The following is a 12,665-nucleotide window of genomic DNA, read 5'->3' on the forward strand; positions in this document are numbered from 1 at the left end:
TTCAACAGTTCATTACGGATAGATTATAGATCCTACCTTCTGTAATTTCTTTTTTTTTTTTCCACTTATGTCAAAAGTTTAGAAGTGAAGCATATGTTATTATTTGGAAACATTTCAATTCATGAGGATATCAAAAATTAGGTCATTTGTCTTATTTTGTCTCTGGGTAATTTACTTTCTTGCATGACATTTGACACTTTGGCAAGCTAACAGTTGAGGATAACCCATTACTAGAGATTACCTTTCATTGGGAAATAGGTGTCATGCCGGATAATGAGGCAGAGCCAACAAAATCTAGGTAGTGTACTCTACTCGCTTGGAAAAACATTCTTATAACAGAATGGTGATGAAGCTGTGTCTGGGATCACAGTCAGGCCATAATCATCCCATTCAGCTGTGTTGCACTACTTCAGTTATACTAAGGATTAAGTAGACCAGATTAGGAATTTAACCAGCATGTGTCCATATAGTTTTTTATGACTGGTTAACAGATTATAAGAATAGGACTTCCTATATGTAAAAAGATATACAGTTAATTTAAGCTATTTTTATTCTTCTATAATGCTTTTTGGTCCACTGTTACTTTGGGGAAATTTTGAAGCCTTCACCCCTGGTTAGTACAGTTGAAGGATGACAGAGTCTGAGAAACTACTTAACATTGAACATGTGGTAACAGCAGATATTTTCTACATGAATGCTTTTAGACTTATAGGAAATCCTAACTTTTGTTGTAGCTGTATTTGTTCCAGACGTAGGATTTTCAGTTGTAATGTATAAATTCTGACCTCACTTTTGGATCCTTTGTATATAACATGTATTGTGACAAGAATATTAAAATTGACAAAAATATTCTTTATAATAAATAATTCTGAAGTCGATCCTTTTATACCTCTTTGGGGGATTTGAGATTTTTTCTTTTTCTTTTTCTTTTTTTCTTTTTTCTGTCTTTTTGCCATTTCTTGGGCTGCTCCCGAGGCATATGGAGGTTCCCAGGCTAGGGGTCGAATCGGAGCTGTAGCCGCCGGCCTACACCAGGGCCACAGCAACGTGGGATCTGAGCCGCATCTGCAACCTACACGACAGCTCACGGCAACGCCGGATCCTTAACCCACTGAGCAAGGGCAGGGATCGAACCCACAACCTCATGGTTCCTAGTCAGATTCGTTAACCACTGAGCCATGACGGGAACTCCTGAAATTTTTTATTAGGTTAATTAAATGATGCTGGAAATTGGTTATAACAGTAACATATGTAGAAATTAAATGCACCTGGATTCACTCTGGAGAAAATTTTTTCTGACTCAGAGAAGTGGGTCCAGAAATGTGTGGAATGCTCCAATTTGGCTTGTTAGTGCCTTACTGGAGTTTTCAGGAAATTAGAACTTTGGGGAACAGATTTACTTTATTGTTTAAGGATTGCCTATAGCTGTACATTCCTTTGAAATTCAAGTTTTACTGAGATGACAAAATGACCTCTTGATAGTTCTAGGAGAATATATACTTTCCGGATTGGGAAAAAAAAATCTAGGTGGTAGCATTAATCTTAAAAAAATCCTGACTTTAGACCCAGGGTACATACTGCCCACTCAATGAGTGCCTCATATATATATGTATATATCTCCCATACTTTTTCAAATCTTGGTTTTAAATCCAGTACTAATGAGAAGGTATCCCATTAAAGATTTTGAACAAGTAATTAATGGTGCATATACTTAGTTATAAAACCATTTCAAAGGAAACCTCGGATTTTAAAGACTAATGATCTGAGTGAGCAGATAGGTTTTCATACTGCAAAAAATAAGCTTATTGGCTTTTGCAGATTCCATGTTCATGCAGTTGTACTATCTTGTCATTAAAATAAATATAGCATTATTTGATACATTTTAGCTCTCAAATAAAACATGCTTCTTACTGCTGTTTTTATTATAAACCTTGAATAGATCAACTTCTTAAACCACTTATGTGCCTAACATCCATAATACAAAAATTACGAAGAAAGAAAAATGAAAGGACCTGGGATAAGTATATATTAAATGTATTAGGGGTGTTTTGTTTTGTTTTGTTTTGTTGCCAGAGATCTTTGAGGTAATGTCAGCACAAAGTTTCTTAAAAAATAAATGCTGCCATCTTTCAAAATTTTTGTCCCGCTAGAAATACTTAGAGAAAGAACCCCAGGAGTCTGGGTTCTTTCTATCTCAGAATTTTGTCATTTGTTTTCTTATAGTATTTCCAAAGTATGGTTACCCTTACTGTTTCTGCCTGAGTTTGACTATGCTAGAATCCTTAAGAAGTTGCACAGTTAGGAAAAACCATCAACGTCTTAGCTTAAAAGCAAAAGCTGAAAAAAAAAATATATATATACACAGGCCATATATTACCAAGTATATGTGTATATTTTACCTTATCTCTGACTACAGTTGTCATTTTTTTGCCTTAATAAATGAAACATTTCTGTAATATCAACTAATTAGCAACCTTAATCCATAGGTACTAGGTAGTTAATCCTTATAAGCTTAGTTTCCTCCTGGTAATAATAATGGTATCTGCTTTATTTGTTTTTAGGAGGATTAAATCAATAATGCTTGTGACATAGTTTACACAATGCCTGGGTTATATTAAAGAAAGATTAGTTCCTGTTACTCTTGTCTTTGTGCTAGAAATAGTACTGTAGTTTTCATAAAACAAATTTCATAATTGAGACATTTCAAACTTACTCAATTTAAACAGATATTCTTATTTTTAGTTGCCGCATCACCTGGTTATTTTTTTTCCTGTGTTGTGAAGTAAATACACGAATTAGATACAAAATCCCAGCATGGAACTGGTCCTCGTTAGCCTTAACATCTATTTCCAAGCATTGTTGCAGCAGCTACAGTGAACAGGTCAGAGTACATGTTCAGAACATTCCATTGGGTGCTCTACTGAGTGCCTTGCTTCCTAGCATGATTTTTGAGAGAATAATGTAAAGTCTAGAGGTGAGATTAGTTGGAGGACTCATGACTCAGACTCTTTTTCTGGGGAGTGACTCATTTTGCATTTATAGGCCCCTGACTTTGTGCCATAACCACACTAAGTGCTTGAGATACAAATGTGGATTTGCTGGGTCACTAACCCTAGAGCACCCCACAGTCTGGGCAGGCAGAATGTGGCATTACCAACAATATGGGCTTCCATACAGCCAGAACTCTATTAATGCCATACCTGTCTGTCAAGGCAAAGTGTGATTCAATACCCAATACTGCGGGCTGGCTAGACTACCTAATTCTATGATTTGGAATACACATACTCTGATCCTGTATTGATATATTTTAACCTAATTACATCACTGTGGTGTTCATTCTTTTTTGTTTTGTTTCAGTGTTTTCACTCCTTTGCATATCACATAAAATCGTACCCTCCATAAATAAGTTAGTTGTCTGATGCATATCTTCCCTTGATTATCCTGCCAGAAACTCAGACTTAATTTGTCTAAAAATGCCCATCACCCTCTACTCTTGCACATTAACCTGATCTTCCTTCAGGTTAGTTTCTAACCTTGCCCATTTCTAACAATGACACCATCTTTCTGGGAGTCCGTTTGTTTCAAACTCTTAGAATTCTCTTGGCTCCTTTTCTCTGACCCATACCTTTCATAGCCAACCAACCCCTAAGTCCTGTAGGTTATACACAGGGCCATGGACTGAACTCAAAATCTGTATGTGGAAGCCCTAACCCAGGTTTAGAATAAGGTTTTCAGGATGTTACAGGTAAACAAGTTAACAAAGGTGGGGCCCTCATTTGACAGGGACCAGGCAAGGGCAGAGCAAGAAGCTGGCTACTTCCACGTCAGTTAGAGGGCTCTTACCAAAATCTGATTAAGCTGGCATCCTGATCTCAGACTTCCAGCCTCCAGAACTGTGTGAATCCATTTTTATTGTTTTAAGACACTCAGTCTTATACAGCTGAGCAGACTAAAGCCCTCACCTATGCTGTAGATGGAACACTCTTCCTTCTTTTCATTGACACTGTTTCTTCTGGAGCCGACACTTCATTATTCATCATTTGGACTTGTGAAGGAGTCACCTAAATGGACCCTTCTTCTTTAATCTCTCCTCATCTCTGATCCAGTGTATACAAGGTTGCCATTTAAATGTGCTAATTATGTCCTTCTTGAGTAGAAAACCTTCAGTGGTTCACTTTAGCATACAAAATTTAAAATATTTAGTTATACATCCTCCTCAGATTGTCATTCAAGGTCATTACTGCCTATACAGACCTAACCTAGCCTTTCACCTGATTATTCCTCTTCTTGTGTATTATATATACTCCAACCAGGTAGGACTGCAGATGTTTTTCCAAATACCCCTCGGGCTTTGCTTCTTTCATTACTTTTTTCTGCGGAGTCTATTGTCTGAGCTGTTCTCATTCCCATTCTAACTTCTCTACCTACCAAAATCCCTTGGCTCCTTCAAGGCCCAACTATAATGTACCTCCTCTGTGAATCCTTATCTATATAATAGGATTCCATTTTTTTCCTTTGATCACCCACCTCCCACAGCTCTTTGTTGGCATTACTTTGCGACAGCAGGCATATTCTGCTCTGGTCATGGTCTTTTGTCTTTTGACTTTTCATAACCACCTCTTATCCCACTAAATTTTAAGTAAGCTCTTTGATGGCAAGGAACTTTGGATCCTTGAAATAGTAAACAATACTATTTATTTAAGAAAACCATTCTATAGTTTTAAAATGTAAGGGTTATATTTATTTATTAACAAATAAAAAGAACTTAAATGTATTTTTTAAATAGATTCTTTTTTTTTAATTTGCAACTCTAGTATTCCATTCTGTAAATTGAAACTCAAGCAGTAACTTTTCTACTACCCAAGCATCATACCTTCTATAAATGGAGGCTCTGGTGTAACTTTAAGAAGGAAGAAGCACTGGAAGTGTCAAAGGTGGTTTTTCAATTGACAGTTGACCTTGATAATCTAATAGTTAATATATGTCTGTTATTTTCAATTTTTATTCCTTGCGAGATATAAAAAAGGAATACTTCAGCCTGACAGAAGCTTTATAATTCGATCTGACCATCACAAAATGATTTGTAATAGATTTATTTCTCATTGGGAAAAGAGGGGGGAAAATCTTTAGCAATTAACTCTCAAGATTATTTTCTGACATTATTCTCTACCTTTTTTGGTGTGGAGAAAGAGACTTAGAGGATGAAAGAGTGATGCTTTTAATATGCTGATAAGTTAAGCTGCCTAGAAGCAGATGCTGAATCCTACTGAAAAGAATTTCATTTGAGTTATGCTGAGGGCATTGTTTAGCAAAATACTACACAAAAAGTCTTGACCTCTGTGTTTGAAATGGCAGATGTTCACAGTGAGGATTGAGCCTTAGGGCAACATAAATCTTCACTATTCTGTGCCTATTTGCTCACTAACTGGGTTGGGTGGAGAAAAAAAAAAGATTCAGAGAGTTTTTTACAAAGCAGCTGCTCTAGGCACTGCAAATGGAGGTGCTCCCCTTAAGATAAGAAAAGCAAACAAGCAAACAAAAATCATTAGACAGTGTGAGTTCAGCAGGTCAAACATGAACACGTCTTCTCCCTCAGGAAAGTTCCATTACATATTTTCAGTGCAAATCAGGTGGCTCAAGAATGGGATTCCCCCCCCCCCTTATTTCTGCCAAAAGGAGGATTTTTAACTGTTTAAATCTGATGATACTATCAGAAGTGTACAACACTAAGGACCTTCATTCATTTAACAAATACTCATTGATACTCTTTTGTATGCTGAACACCTTGCTAAGCTTATGGGTTCAAATACAACAAAGTTCACATAACTGAAATAGCATTAATATCTTAAAATTTGTATTTGATGCATGCTATACTGAGAAGAAAATAAATAAAACTTGGAGGAGACGGGGATGGGTTGGTGGAACAGTGATGCGGGCAAGTCAGAATGGCCCTTCCACATCACATTATGGAACACATAAAACAGCCATGTTCATATACCATAAACCCTGACTTTTGAAAAACTCCACAAATTTCATTATGTTATTACTTTGAAAGTATGTATGTGAAAGGACATGAAGAAAAGATAAAATCCAATGTATTTAAAAGAATGTAAAGATATCAAATTGATATCTAGTATGCCAAAGAGCTCTTCGCAAGAAGCAGTTGTGATGAAACAGTACAGTGAGACTTGAAACTGCACACAAATAAACATGAGGTTCTTTTTTTAAAAAAAAATTATTGTAGTTGATTTACAGTGTTCTCTCAATTTCTGCTATACGAAAAAAGTGACCCAGTTATACATATATATAGATTCTTTTTCTCACATTATCCTCCATCATATTCCATCACAAGTGATGAGATATAGTTCCCTGTGCTATACAGCAGGATCTCATTGCTTATCCACTCCAAATGCTGTAGTTTGCATCTATGTAGTCTTTCCTTGACTCCAGAAAACTAGGGAACCAGTTTTTTTTAAGGAATGATGACTGATGTTCCACATTTTTAACAGGTACATATATACAGCATGCCCACTCCTTGTTCTCTTTCATCCCCTAGTGTTCATGTGTACTGTTTGAGCTGCTTCTGGCAAACCCAGTAGCACACATGAACATGCATGTGTGCATGTACTTGCACACACAGGCACTTTGTGTGTTGAACCACTGTCCTTTCCACTGTCCTGGTATTTTTCCTCTGATTTTAGGAAATGTTTCTTCCTCTCCTCTTTTCTTTTTTTTTTTTTTTGCTTTTTAGGGCCACACCCACGGCATATGGAGGTCCCAGATTAGGGGTCTAATTGGAGTTACAGCTGTGGGCCTACGCAGATCTGAGCCCTGTCTGTGACCTGCATCACAGCTCGCAGCAATCCCAATGTTTAACGCACTGAGCAAGGCCGGGTATCAAACCCCCAACCTCATGGTTCCTAGTCAGATTCGTTTACCCTGTGCCACGACAGGAACTCCTTCCTCTCCTGTTTTGTTTTTGTTTTTGTTTTTGTCTTCTTAGGGCCGCACCCACGGCATATGGAAGTTCCCGGGGTAGGGGTTGAATCAGAGCTGTAGTTGCCTGCCTGTACCACAGCCACAGCCACACCAGATCTGAGCCATATCTGTGAACTACACCACAGCTCACGGCAATGCCAGATCCTTAACCCACTGATCGAGGCCAGGGATCAAACCTGCATCCTTCCTCATGGATACTAGTCAGATTCATTTCCGCTGAGCCACGATGAGAACTCTCCTCTCCTTTTCAGTCTCTCTCTTTCCTAGTCTTTTCTTAAAAGAATAACCTCTCTTGCTTTCTCTCTAAATTTGTTGAACAAAATTGAAATAAAACAAAAGAAAAATACTGTGCTTAATAGAGCGTGTCCCATACTTTCTCAGTTTATGGCATTCTGAATATTTCAGTAATTTTTTCATGACACCTTGCGAGGCAAAAAGGAGCAGTACCCCATAGTTTTATTTAGTTAGCATAATAAGTATTTAGGTCTTAACTTAGTCACCTTTTGAAAGAAATAATGCACATGAATTGGAAAAAAAGAAAAAAAGCTTTTGATTTTATACTTAGAGACTTACAGTAGAGTTTCTCATAGAATATGTGTGCCTTCTGGGTACTGCCCAGCCCTCACACCTAAGAGCCAGATTGGATATTGTCATCCTCATCTCTGACTCCATGTTGGTTTTCATGAGGTATTGGCTTTTATTTCACAAACACCATCAAAACCCCAATTTTGCAAATCTATGGCATCATCAAAAGGAATATAGCATAATCCAATACTGAAACTGTGAACTACTCCAAGTAGTAGTTTTTGTGGCATCTGATGGATATTGCTACGCTTTTTCATATATGGAAAATATATTGCCTTTCTCTGAATTTACTGTGACAACCTGGGGTACCATGGCACACAGTTTGGGAACTGTTGGCTCCATAGCAAAAGCATGTTTGTATCAAAGTCAAGTCAGATATTTCAAGTGGAAGTAGACATATTAGCACATATTAGCACCATTAATCATGAAAATCCCTCAAAAATGCCTGCAAATCCTTATTTTTAAATTTTTATAATTTTATCCAAATTGTATGGTACAATTTTCATTTTTGTATAATAAAGTTCACTTTTCTTGAGCACCTGCCCTTAAGATTAAAAATCAAGAATTTCATTCTCAACCCTATTTTTATTAGTATTCCCTGTATATTACTATTTAATAAAATTGTGTGTGTGTATATATATGTATATATATATACATATAAAGTGTACAACATGATTTGATATATATATAGTGAAATTATTACTATGGTCAAGCTAATTAACATTATCTTGAAATATATGACTATTATTTTAGACTTTTTTTTCTTAAAGAATTATGACTTTAGGTTAGTTAGCTTTTGGACTTAACCTAGGTAGTCTCACAAATTATTTCTAACAATATCATGTGGAACCCTATTCTGACTAACAACCAGTTAACCGCAAACATACTTCTAAAACATAACTTTTTTTTTTTTTAATTGAAGATTTAGCCATGGATGTTCCCTACAACAAGCCAAGAATCTCACTCTATCATTTTAAAGTTGTTTTCTTTAATAATTGTCCAAAAGACTGACTGACTTTTGGCAAAGCAGTTTGGGTTTGCTTTTGTCTTTGGTTTACTTTCTCGTCACTTATACTTGACAGTGCGTTTCTCAGCATGATTTGGTGGTAAGACTCAGCTGTAAGAAAATAATGGGAAGATTGCTAGGTTGCCAGTAGAATTGTCTTACTTGACTTTTGTCGCCTCTTGTTGTGAACAGATGGTTGATTCCGCACTTTTAATCTACAGACTGTTTATGGATGTTAAATCAAAGATCCAAATGCATCAGTTTTATTATTTTTAATTAAACATCTTTCAAGGTAAATGGTAGTACATTCAGTACAGAAGTTGTTAAAAAAATTTGGGTTGATCTTTTAGAATATAAGCATAAGAATTTATTCTAATTAAATTAATTGAAACCGCTGAAAATAAAAATAGGACCTAATTTGGACATCTAATACATGTTTTTAAAATGAAATCCAAAAGATAATTCTAAGTCTGAAGTTTTCTAACTACCTAATCCCCTTGTTATAAATGGGTATGGGTGTGTTGTAACCAGTAAATTTTATGTGCTAGGATCCAAGTAACTTAATTTCCTTCCTCCTTAGTAAAATAAAAGACTAAGTCATTCCACTGATTTAATTTATGGGATGTTTTTCTGTTTATCTTTCAGATTTTATTGGTCTGATCCAAAGTATCTTGTGACTGCTGGCTGGAATTAAGGTTGGTGGTGTGTTTATATTGATTATGAATAAACTGTGAAATAAAATAGAGGTGGCCTGGGGCTTTGGACAGCCGGGTCAGAGTATTGCAGGTTGTGGTAGAAAGGTGAAACTTGGGAGGAAATGGTTACATTTCTGACTTGTGGCACTTACAGACATATTTTCCTGCACGTATTTGTTTTCATAGTTAGTATTTCTTTGATTACGAAGTTTCATTTATTTTTCACTGCCTTACTTGCTGAATTTTGATTAAATAAATTTAATTTATTTATTTGACGAATCCGACTAGGAACAATGAGGTTGAGGGTTCGATCCCTGGCCTCGCTCAGTGGGTTGCAGATCTGGCATTGCCGTGAGCTGTGGTGTAGGTCGCAGATGCAGCTCAGATCCTGCGTTGCTGTGGCTGTGGCATAGGCCAGTGGCTACAGCTCAGATTAGACCCCTGGTCTGGGAACCTCCATATACCGCAGGTGGGGTCCTGCAAAAGACAAAAAGACATACACACAAAAAAAGTTCCAATTCTAATTCATTCATTTAGTAAACATATCAAAAGAATGATTTTTTTTGTAAAGCTGCCTAGTATTTTAAAGAATGGTTAGCCATCTGAATTTGTAGGAAAGTACTTCTTAAGTCCTAATTTGGTAGCCACATTTCCTAAGGATGGTAGAGTTAAAAAATTGCAACCAATTGTAAGTTGCAATTAATTAACAGAATTTTAAGATGCCATTCCTTTTGTTCTGTTTTTTCATTAATTGGATTCATGGGAGACTTAAAACCGGTTTAGTTGCGTTTAGAGTAATGACAGAACCTTAGAGGACACTCACATCAATGGCTTAGAATTTCATTTGTCCCTCCTATTTTCTTCTCTAGAACATGTATTCAGATTTTAAAACAAAGTAAAAAACTAAACCCTGAATGAAATCAGGGCTTTTGTTGCTCATAAAAGAGCAAAATGCCAGGCGTTGCTAAACTTTTTGTATAGGCTTTTGATTAATAATTACCATAAAGAAAAACATTTAGCCTTCGAAAGCCAATATTTACCCTTCAAATTACCGTGTCTAACACATGCAGGCACACAGTAAATATGTACCTTTTCTGGCCTCAATTCTGACCTTGCTGTTCCACCCCCAATGTATTACATGCACAAACAACTACTATTATTGCTCCTTTTCATGTACAAACTGTGTTTTCTTAGCCTTGAAATCTGATGGATTGTAGAAAGTAGAATAAGTTGGAATCATGCCTACCGATAATTAACAACTTCGTAAGGAAAAAGAGTTAACGACTCTATAAAAACGATAGTTAAGTCTCTGTAACTTGCATTGTTTCATTATGTATTCATATAGCTTGGAGTTGAATTTATTGAAGACACATAGGCTGGCTCCCTTTTATATTTGTTCTTCAGTATATTCTATGTAAACTTGCACACATTTAAACATGGAATTTCTTATAAGACATTTCGGACTTTTTGTTACTCTTCTTTCTCATCGATTGTTTCAGCTTCTACCCATCTGCCAATCAAAAATTACAAGTAGAATGAGATTTTTGGCAAAGAATAAATCTTTGAATCAGGAATATTTTCAGTGCACAAGGTTTAAGTTTGAATTGTTATTTTAAAATTTTAATTAAAAGTATTTTTATAATGATTTTTATTTTTTCCATTATACTTGGTTTACAGTGTTCTGTCAATTTCTACTGTACAGCAAAGTGTCCCAGTCACACACACACACATATATATATATATTCTTTTTCTCACATTATCCTCCATCATGTTCCATCATAACTGACTAGATATAGTTCCCAGTGCTATACAGCAGGATCTCATCTCTTATCCACTCCAAATGGAATAGTTTGCATGTATTAACCCCAGACTCCCAGTCCATCCTGCTCTCTCCATCTCTCCCTTGGCAACCACAAGTATGTTCTTCAAGTCCATGAGTTTCTTTTCTGTGGAAAGGTTCATTTGTGTGGTATAGAAGATGCCAGACATGTGATATCATATGGTATTTGTCATTCACTTTCTGACTTACTTCACTTAGTATGAGTCTCTAGTTCAATCCATGTTGTTGCAAATGGTATTATTTTGGTTTTTTTTATGGCTGAGTAGTATTCTATTGTGTACATATACTATATCTTCTTAATCCATTCATCTGTTGATGGACATTTAGGTTGTTTCCATGTCTTGGCTGTTGTGAATAGTGCTTCAGTGAACATACGAGTGCATGTATCTTTCTCAGTGAAAGATTTGCCTGGATATATGCCCAAGAGTGGAATTGCTGGGTCATATGGTAGTTCCATTTAGTTTTCTGAGGTACCTCCATGCTGTTTTCCAGAGTGGTTGTACCCATCTACATTCCCACAAACAGTGTAGGAGGATCTCCTTTTCTTCACACCCTCTCCGCCACACCCTCTCCGCCACACCCTCTCCGGCGTTTGTTATTTGTTGACTTGTTAATGATGACCGTTCTGACAGGTATGAGGTGGTACCTCATAGTAGTTTTGATTTGCATTGCTCAAATAACTAGTGATGTTGAGCCTTTCTTCATGTGCCTGGTGGCTATCTGTATATCCTCTCTGGAGAAATGTCTATTTAGGTCTTTTGCCCATTTTTCAATTGAGTTGTTGGTTTTTTTGCTGTTGACTTGTATAACTTGTTTATATATTTTAGAGATTAAGCCCTTGTCAGTTGCATCATTTGAAACTATTTTCTCCTATTCCGTAGGTTGTCTTTTTGTTTTGTTTTGTCTTGTTTTTACGATTTCCTTTGCTCTGCGAAAGCTTGTCAGTTTGATTAGATCCCATTGGTTTATCTTTGTTTTTATTTTTATTGCCTTGGGAGACGACCTAAGAAAAAAAGGTTTGTACAGTTGATGTCAGAGAATGTTTTGCTTATGTTCTCTTCCGGGAGTTTTATGGTGTCTTGTCTTATGTTTAAGTCTTTAAGCCACTTTGAGTTTATTTTTGTGCATGGTGTGAGGGCGTGTTCTAGTTTCATTGATTTACATGTGGCTGTCCAGTTTTCCCAGCATTACTTGCTGGAAAGACTGTCTTTTTTCCATTTTATATTCTTGCCTCCTTTGTTGAAGATTAATTGACCACAGGTGTGTGGGTTTATTTCTGGGTTCTTCGTTCTATTCCACTGGTTTGTATGTCTGTTTTGGTACCAGTACCACACCGTCTTGATTACTGTAGCTTCGTAATATTGCCTGAAGTCTGGGAGAGTTATGCCTCCTGCTTGGTTTTGGGCACTTTTCAGAAAGGAAAAAAAACTAAAAAGAAATTTAACAAGAAAAGAAATCCAAGAAAAATAAATAACTTTAAGAGTAATACATAAAAACTTTCCTTAATTTAATCCTCTACTCATTTTCCATATGGAGCATT

General features: G+C 36.3%; 1 protein-coding gene across 1 annotated transcript in view; it reads left to right on the forward strand.

Annotated features, from left to right (window-relative positions):
- MAP2 (microtubule associated protein 2) overlaps nt 1-12,665 on the forward strand; it is a 300,866-nt gene that overhangs the window by 69,872 nt on the left and 218,329 nt on the right. The window contains exon 2 of the mRNA XM_047773380.1: nt 9,236-9,285. The gene's annotated coding sequence lies outside the window, so the exon portion shown is untranslated. The remainder of the gene's footprint in view (nt 1-9,235; nt 9,286-12,665) is intronic.

This window comes from Phacochoerus africanus, chromosome 3 (genome assembly GCF_016906955.1).
Source record: "Phacochoerus africanus isolate WHEZ1 chromosome 3, ROS_Pafr_v1, whole genome shotgun sequence".
Classification (NCBI taxonomy): domain Eukaryota; kingdom Metazoa; phylum Chordata; class Mammalia; order Artiodactyla; family Suidae; genus Phacochoerus; species Phacochoerus africanus.